The sequence below is a fragment of the Kryptolebias marmoratus genome, linkage group LG5 (assembly GCF_001649575.2).
Source record: "Kryptolebias marmoratus isolate JLee-2015 linkage group LG5, ASM164957v2, whole genome shotgun sequence".
Lineage (NCBI taxonomy): Eukaryota > Metazoa > Chordata > Actinopteri > Cyprinodontiformes > Rivulidae > Kryptolebias > Kryptolebias marmoratus.
In genome coordinates, this window is record NC_051434.1 from 22,611,128 (window position 1) to 22,620,758 (window position 9,631).

Here is a 9,631-nt window from a genome sequence, read left to right on the forward strand (position 1 = left end):
TTTTTTTTTTTTTTTTTTTTTTTTTTTCAGGTTGCCGAAAATGTTGTAGGCAGAAGGTGTTCCAGTTTGAAGCAATCACTGGGCGCAGAACAAACGTGGTAAGATTTAAAGCTTTTACAAATAAAAAAACTAAAAAGTGCAGTGTGCAAAAGTATTCAGCCCCCTTTTCCCTTAGTGCAACCAGTTGGCTTCAGAAGTTGCCTGATGACTAAATAGAGTCCACCTGTGTGTAATCTAATATTAATCCAGTCCAGCTGCTCTGTGACGCCGCAGAGGTTCGTCAAGAGAATATTGGGGAGCAAACAGCATCATTCAGTCCAAGGAAAACACCTGACAGGACAGGGATAAAGTTGTGGTGAGGTTTAAAGCAGGATTAGGCTGGAAAAAGATTTCCCAAGATTTGAATGTCTCTCAGAACTCTGTTCAATCCATCATCTGGAAATGGAAAAAGTATGGCACAACTGGAAACCTACCAATACAAGGCCGTCCACCTGAACTTCCAGGCCGAACAAGGAGAGCACTGATCAGAGATGCAGCCAAGAGGCCCATGGTGACTCTGGGCCAAATGCAGAGATCCACAGCTTGGCGGGTGGGGGAATCTGTCCACAGGATAACTACACAACTGCACAAATGTGCTCTTCATGGAAGAGGGGCAAGAAGAAAGACGTTGTTAAAAGAAAACCATAAGAAGTCTTGTTGCAGTTTGTCAGAAGCCATGTTAGGAACACAGCAAACATGTGGAAAAAGCTGCTGGAGAACTAACACTGCACATCACTCTGAACACACCATCCCCACTGTAAAACATGGTGGTGGCAGCATCATGCTCTGAGGGCGCTTCTTTTCAGCAGGGACAGGGAAGATGGTCAGAGTTGATGGGGAAAAGGGATGGAACCAAATACTGGAAAATCTTGGAAGAGAACCTGTTGGAGTCTTGGGGCGGAGCTTCACCTTCCAGCAGGACAACCACCTGGGATGAAATGGAATGGTTTAAAACAAAACATATTCATGTGTTAGAATGGCCCAGTCAAAGTCCAGACCTAAACCCAATCGAGAATCTGTGGCAAGATCTGAAAACCGCTATTCATAAACGTTCTAATCTGCCTGAGCTTCAGCTGTTTTGAAATGAATGGGCAAAATTCCAGTCACTAGATGGTAGTGACTGGAATGATGGCAGCTAGATGTGCAAAGCTGGTAGAGGGACCCTAAAAGACTTGCAGCTGGAATTGCAGCAAAAGGTGCTTCCACATAGCATTGACTCAGGGGGCTGAATACTTTTTCACACCACACCTTTGATTTTTTATTTGTAAAAAATGCTTAGAATCATGAATAATTCTCTTTCTACTTCACAACTATATACTGCTTTGTGTTGGTATTTCACATAAAATTGCAATGAAATGTATTTATGTTTATGGTTAATATCTGCAACCTTCTTTGAGTCTTTTTAGTTGCTCACCTTAAAATTTGGCTAAAGTTTGGTGCAGCACCAATTAATTTTGATTTGCCAGATTTTTGGGGATGGGGGATTGGCCTGTAGCTCCTTCTAGTGAAATGGAAATAAACCTTTTGCCTGGTCTCTTTGCAACTTTGCTTAAATTATTTTTCGTGTGTACAAAGTACAACATTAAAAACACAGTCCAGTGTAATGTCTACTGAACCTTGAAACCTTTACTCTAGGATTTCCCATTTGTTGTCATTTAGTAATTTGTGAAAACTACTTCCACAATTAAGTATTTTCGACGCATTTCTTTGATATGCTGTCTGATAATTGCTTTAAAAAAATCACATTTCTCCTTTCTTTCATTTCTTCTGTCTAGGGCAGAGAAGAAGTACAAATTCATTGGTCGCTTTGCTCTGCTTGGTAAGAAATGGTTAATTTTGCTTTTATTGAAAATATATTATTTGTATTTAATAGCTTGCACAGGCAGTAACTGAATATTGTTTTTCTATGTTTTGTTTTTTTACATTACTGCCACGTTTCTTAACAAATAAAATAGTATGGGAGACTGTCTTTGTGTAGTCATAAAAAAATGACTGCTGTGACTTTAGCATTGGATGCTACTGAAGGGAAACTTTACCTGGTAACACTATTAGAGTTGTTTTGGGATTTTTTCCAGCAAGACCTTACTTTGAGCTGGAGAGCTGGAATTATAGAAAATCAGTGTGGGCAGTGACAAAGTGTGTGTGTTCCTGTCATATATAGAACTATGAAATAATAAATAATTCTTTTGAGCAACAATGTTGTGTAAGAATAATACATCCCTAAAATGGGGGCCAAAAGAACTCAGAGAACTATCTTATGTGTGTTTTGCCTTTTCCTCTTAATCATATAAGCTTTTAAAAACACTTCTACAGCTCAGAAAGAATAATTTGTCAACAGTACAGCACAATAAATCCACAACCTGATTTTTAAAAGTGTTGATCTCTTCTAGTGGGAAAATCTGGGAGGATACATGGGAACCTGCAAGTAAATTCTCCCAACACTTGGCCGTGCCCAAAGTTCCACCCCCTTCAGCCAGCGAACAAGTCCTTCTGTGAACTTGTTTTTTTTGTTTTACTTGTATCTTGTAAACTGTATTTATGTTCTGTCCAAAGTTTGCTGATGACTTCTAATGTCAGCTGTTCTCGGGAATCATTGTTAGGTTTGTAATGCTGTTGTTATGTTGGACTTTTTATTTAAACAATTTATTTCATGGTTTGTAAAAAAAAAATTAAATTGACTGAAATCGTTAACTCAAACTGGAGGATGCAGGTTTAGTCGCTGCAGTAGCAAAAGTTCTGCTGTGTTTTTTGAGGCCTGTATATTTCACAATACAAATGTGGGCAATTTTTTTCAGTAAATATGACCAAAAGTTGTCACCCCTTTTTTATGCTATAATGTTAAAATTACTTTGTTATTGTCACTCCGACCGACGGGAAGCTCTGCGTTCAGGAAAGGAGGCGAGGCAACAGAATGCAGTCGAGATGAATTTATTTAAAAACTGCCGGTCACATTTGCACCGACAGCCATTTTATCTAGTGAGACAAAGAGACTGGCTTTTATCCTTTGGGCAATTCCAACACATACCAGGTAAAAGGGTGGTAAAACAAGCAAATTAAACATTTACACAACCTAACACAAACAATAACTGGTACCAATACATGCATGCAAATGATTAGAACTAAACTAATCTAAGGTCAATCAAAGAATAAATTTACCTTAATATAACTCATCAGAGTATTACCCCTCTTAATTGACAGCGGTTCTCTGCAAACTCGTCTTCTGCCGGGGCCCGAGCACCAAAGACCTCTAGCCAATAAAACACTCTAATTGTCTTTATCTCTCCGTGTGAGTCTCTCCAGGTTGAAATCTGTAATTTATTCCATTACTTTAGTAAACTACTTGTACGGATTTATATTTTATTCCCTCATTTATTAATGGTGATCTGTTTAAGGAGCCAGCAATACATCGTGATTTAGAAAAAACTATAAAGTTGGACAAGTTCTTATTTCCAGGTTTCATAACTTCTTAACAAACCACAAAACTTGTTAAATTACAAACCTCATCTCATTTTAAGTGCTGAAAAGCAGACAATAAACTACATATTGGTTTTAATCCAAACAAGTCAATAACAACATGAAGATGGTAACTTTCCAGAATAATACAAACATGCATGTATGAAGCTGAACTGTTGAAATGACAATAAAATAAGCTGAATGCCTGAAATATAAATATCTGATGTGATTTGGGTAAAAACTCATTGATGTTGTTGAATACTGTCATGATCCATGGGGTTTTGATGGTTGTTTTTGTTGTGTTCTTTTGTGGCTATGGATTCAGTTTATTTTAATCATTATGTTCCTTTTTATTCCTTTTTGTGTTCCTACTTTGTTTCTTTCCTGTGTTATTTGTATTACATTCCTCAGTCAGCCTCATTCCTCAGTTCTGCCCCTCTTCTCATACCTGTTCATCATACTCATTAGTCTCAGCTGCATCCACTTTCCCTCATTTTTCCTCAATACTTTTTCTCCTGGCTCTCACTCAGTTTTCAGTTTGTCATACTGGTTGTTTCCCTGTTTGTTCCTTGGTTATCTTAGTGTTTTGTTTTGCTGCCCTGTCAGCTTTTTAGTTTCATTATTACATCATAAAAGTTCTTTTTTCATTGAGTCATCAATTTAGTCTACATCCTTGGGTCCCATTTTCAACAAAACCTGACTGCTGAGTTTGTCATTCTGACTACCAGTCCCTAAGACACTTGTCAGTGGCAGGCGTAACACCCACAGAACTTCTCATGGTCAATGCTCAACTCCAGAGGATGCTTTTTTCCACTACCTACAACACAGACCCACAATATCTATAGACTGCTTGCACCATTATTAAATATATTTTTCTTCAAGACCCCGATTTTTTACAAATCAATTGACTCTGCCATTTAATTACTGAAATCAGACACCTTAAAGGGCCAATCAAAGTCACACCTGTCAGGTTTTAGTAATGTCAAAGAGGATTCAGCCCAGCGACTGACAGACAACAGGAGACTTGAAGTAAGGTAAGTGATTTTATTACAGAGAGAAATTTATCAGGTGGAAGCGCTCAGATCTGAAAAAGAGAACGGAAGGTAAGTCTATGAACGGGATGACGGGTCGAGACACAAAACGATTCTGTAAATTTAGCTGCACAACAAAAACTTTTTACTGAAAGGAAGATTGAGTTCTGCAAGGGCTGTAGGATCTGGGGAAGGTTTGTTTGGTAGATGGTTCCCAGGGATGGGTGTCCAAAGAGAGCTCTCAGAGACAGGTTTAATCTGAGACACATGAAAAGTTGAATGGATCTTCATGGAAGGAGGTAATTGAAGTTTCACTGCTGAAAGATTAACAAGTCTTTCAATGGTCTATGGACCAATGAACCTAGGAGCCAATTTTCTTGTGGTGTCCTTGATATTTATGTCTCCGGTTGATAACCATACCTTCTGCCCAACCCGATACGTTGGGCCTGAAGAATGGTGACGGTTTGCAAATCTCCTGTTCTGGTTTGCTGTTCTTAGTAGTGCCACCTTGGTTTGTTTACATATCTTATGGCAATGACGAATGAGGGCCTGCACTGAGGGAACCAAAATCTCAGTCTCCTGATGAGGAAAAAGAGGTGGGTTATAGCCTAACGAGGCTTTAAATGGTGAAAACCCCGTGGCAGCGGATGTGTGACCGTTATGGGCATATTCAACCCAAGGCAAATGCTTACACCAGGATAAAGGGTTATTGTTAACCACACAACAAAGAGCTGCCTCCAACCCCTGGTTACATCTCTCTGTTTGGCCATTGGATTGCGGGTGATAACCTGAGGTCAAACTGACCTGGGCCCCGAGGGCGTTACAGAAAGCCTTCCAAACTTGCGAAACAAATTGGGGGCCACGATCGGACACTATATCTAGGGGGATGCCATGTAACCGAAAAACATGAGTGACGAGGAGCTGTGCAGTTTCAAAAGCTGACGGAAGTTTAACTAGGGGAATGAAATGGGTGGCTTTGGAGAATCGATCCACAATGTTGAGAATTACAGAATTACCTTCAGATGTAGGCAAACCAGTAATGAAATCCAAGGAAATGTGTGACCATGGTCTAGGAGGTGTAGGTAAGGGTTGTAGCAGTCCGGCAGGAGGTTGATGATGAGCTTTATTTCGGGAACAAACAGAACAGGCAGATACAAACTCCTTTATGTCTGGGACCATGGTGGGCCACCAAAAATGTCTCCTTGTAAAGGTCAACATTCTGGTTATATCGGGGTGACAGGTGAATCGGTGATTATGAACCCAGTCAAGTACCTTAAGTCAAGTATGATGGTCTTGGGAATTAATCTTCTCCCGGGAGGTCCGGTGCCAGGGTCCGGATCCGTCTGCTGAGCCAAGGATATGATGTTCTCAATGTCCCAAGTGATGGAGCCCACGAAACAGGTTGTTGGAAGCACGTTGATGTCAGTGTTAGAAGAGTGAGAAGAGGAGAACTGCCTTGAAAGAGCGTCGGGCTTGATATTTCTGGAATCAGGTCTGTCCCACCAGGAAGAAGACTCCCAGATCACTACAACACCACTGTCTCCTCCACTGCCCCTGCTCCATCAGATCCTTCCACTGTTGCACCTGCTCCACCAGAGTTTTCCTCTGCTCATTGGAGCCATTACCTGAGCTCCTCATCGTCTCCATTTCCAAGCACCACACTGTTTCCACTGTTTGGGTGTTATGCCTCCACCATCATGTTCTCAACAACTAGAAGACCCCATGTCCCAGTGTGCTGAAGCCCATCAGAGCCCACTAGCTGCCCATACACTGATGCCTCCTGCTCCTGCTGAATGCCAATGCCTCTCACGTCCCCAAAAGAGTCCTGGCAGATGCCAATGCCTATCTCAACACAGAGAGGGTTCTGCTGGATCCTGAAGCCTCCCTGCTGCCTACAGCCTCTGAGAGGGTTGACACCAAGTCTCAGCTCCATGTCTCTCTGAAGAGTTGCCACCTTGCCACTGCCCTTAGAGCCTGAAAGACTCTGGAAGAATGCCTCTCCACCGGGTGTCTCTAAGAGGGTCTAGCAAGACGCCTCTCCACCGAGTGTCTTTGAGACTATCCGGGAGGATGCCTCTCAGTCTCCAATCCTTGAGAGTCTTGAATCTCCACTCCTCAAGAGTCTTGAATCTCCAGTATCTAGTTGCTGAGATATCTCATCCTCCAGCACTCCAGAGCTCCCAGTATGACACTTTTCCATCTGGCCTAGCATGTACTACCCTTGTTTTAACTGCTGCTCAAGTCCCTGTCCTCGTCTGAGAGGGTTGAGGACATTACCTCTCACTAGTTTGATTTTGTTTCTGAATCCAGAGAGGATTCCATCAAGCCCAGAATGGTTCATAGCCCATCTTTCTCTTTCTTTCACACTTAAGCTTTTATAATTCTAAAGAACTATATAAAGTGCTATATTTTTTGTGACTTTCCATGTGGTTTTTTTTTGTACTGTACTGCACCATGTATATATTTAACATTGTGTTTATTTTTGCACTTGCAAAATAAAATGTGCATGAATTGTCTATGGGAGAAAAATTAATTTAAAAAAAACTCCTGTAATTGCTCAGCTGCAGTGTAATGCTTCTCTTCAGCTTAACAAGAGGTTTCCTCCCTGAGATCTCCTTATGACACTGTGAGGATTTGGGTTTTTGTGTTTCAGTTTGTTGTTTTTATTATTATCTTGTTTCTGTTTTGAGTTATTGTTTCAGTTTAGTTTTTCCTGTTCATGTTTGCTGTCACTATTCACTCCTCCCCAGTCACTCTTTTGCCTTCCTGCCACGCCCATCTACACCTGTCTCTAATCTTGTTAATTGCTTCACCTGTGCCCACTTTCCAATCACCTCCTGTTTAAAAACCCGGTCATTTCTCCCACACCCTGCTGGATCATTGTTCTCTGCTCTTGTTTCCCTGATATACAGTATGTTTATGCTCCACGCCTTGTCACTTTATGTTGGAACTTAGTTTTGATTTTGCTGCCACGACAGCCTTATTGTTATGTTAGTGTATTTGCTGCCAAGACGGCCTTTTGGTTTTGTTTATTTTATTTTATTAAATTAGTTTTAAGATGAGTCTGCACTCTGGGTTCGCCTCCTTCCCCACCGTGCCTGACAGACACCTGTGTTAATGTTTAACAGGTGTACCACACAAGTCAAACTCCCACCTTCCACTGTCCCTGGAGTGGGTCACAGCACAGGCTGAGCGTTTAACACTACTCAGTGTTCACCTCTCTGTCTTATTGGATAATTGGGGAAAAAAGCAAAAGTGGCATTTTGACACAGCTGATTGAGCAGCTTTTTGATACTCTTAGATGCCTGGTGCTGCGCCCTAACCAGACTAATTATTAGCCTACATTTAGTTTATTTTCTCCATCTTGTAAATGTGATGTGCCACAGACTTTCAGTTCAGGTGTATAGAAGCAGATGGCACTTGCAAATAAAGTACAACCCACCCTTGCTTGTATTTTAAATAAACCTTTTAATTATTTTAGGAGCTTAGTGACTGATTTGAATACAGCTGTGTTTTAAAATTCCTTCTGTTTTAGGATCTTGGGTTATTCAAAAAACATTTGAGGCTACTGCTATAAATGCCCAGGTCTAACCATGTAGATGATAAATAATTATCATTTAAAACCTAGTCCAATTCACTTTTCAAAACTACTCTAGTAAAATAAATCAGAAATGTGAGGGCAGCTGCCAAAATTGATACAAAGTGAGCTAAGGCAGATACAATGTGGGCAGAGGTGTGCAACAAAAACATGTGTAGATATATTTGTAATAACATGTACCTACACAAGTTTAAAATCACTCTGATGCAGTGAAATTTTTCACAAATTTAAATGTTTTTGCATTATCACTTACTCCATACAGAGCAGCTTATGTGTGTGGAAAAATACAAATAAACCAAAATCATCTGATGCTGAGAAGAGACAAAGTTGCAACCATTTTGGTCAAATTTCATTAATGACATTGCACAACCTCACGTGATATTGTGAGATCTCACAAGATGTGTTAGCGCTGAGAGTACAAAAAAGGTAAGACTGACAGATACTATCATGTGAAGTTTAGCTCAATGTCAATAAAATGTACTGAGGTATAGCCATTTCTATGTTTTACTAAGGTTGCAAAGATGTGGGGGAATCAGGTTGACTCCAAAAGTTAATGATTTGATCGATGCTGTTTTAGCTCAAGTGCACAGCTTTCTGAAGAAATTATGAAACTTTTAATAATTTAGAACTGCATTGAGCACAAAAGACTCTTTGACTGGATGGTGTCAATGCTATTAACAGTTTACAGTGTAAGTAACATATTACAATAATTTGTACATTAAAAGATGAAGAACCTTTAAGTTAATAGAAAATATGAACATTGAACTCATTCAGGACTGTCTTCCTAAAAATGACAAAACATTTGTTAACAGAAATACATGCTAAGATTACAAAACAGGACAACTATTTTAGCATACTAGGTTCTGGACCAGGTTTTTAAAAGCATCAATCCTGCAGAGCTCTGTGTGAGTCATTTAAAAAATGTTTGAGCTAAGAGTAAAAAATGTGAATAAATTAATTTATAAATAATGTTTGGTAAATAATAAGGATCAGTGAAACCTACAAGGCACACTAAGTGAGTAAAAGTTCACTTTTTCATTTTCCACATGTTAAAACTTCACTATTCTGCACATGAAATTTGGCAGAAGTGGAAAATGACAAATGCATATCCATGGTTCACCTCCCAACACTCCACTCATCCTCTTGTTATTTTGATGAAACTGTGTTCTGCCATGAGACATTGCTGCTCTCTGCTGGTGCTCCTAAAGATAACCTGAATGCAAGTTATCTCTTTTTTTTTTTTACTTTTTCCCCCAGTGCTTTCTACAATTGTCACTAAAAAGCTTTTTTTTCAACTTTAAATTTGCTGAGAGCTAATAAAGGTAGGTAGGTAGGTAGGTACATTTATTTATATAGCACTTTTCAGCACGAGGCGACTCAAAGTGCTTTACAACACAAGAACAAAATTACAGACAGAGTTACAGAACATGACAAGATAACTAAGCTAAAACATGACAATGCTAACAAGGTACAGGATAACTAAACTACGAAAACATGATATTACTAAACC

The 9,631-nt window shown here is 39.8% G+C and overlaps 1 long non-coding RNA gene across 1 annotated transcript; it reads left to right on the forward strand.

Annotated features, from left to right (window-relative positions):
* Window positions 1–6: 6 nt before the first annotated feature.
* LOC108251527 lies at window positions 7–3,087 on the forward strand. The gene is made up of 3 exons (XR_001809350.2): window positions 7–98; window positions 1,815–1,858; window positions 2,430–3,087. It is a non-coding gene; the product is annotated as an uncharacterized LOC108251527 (long non-coding RNA).
* The last annotated feature ends 6,544 nt before the right edge of the window (window positions 3,088–9,631 follow it).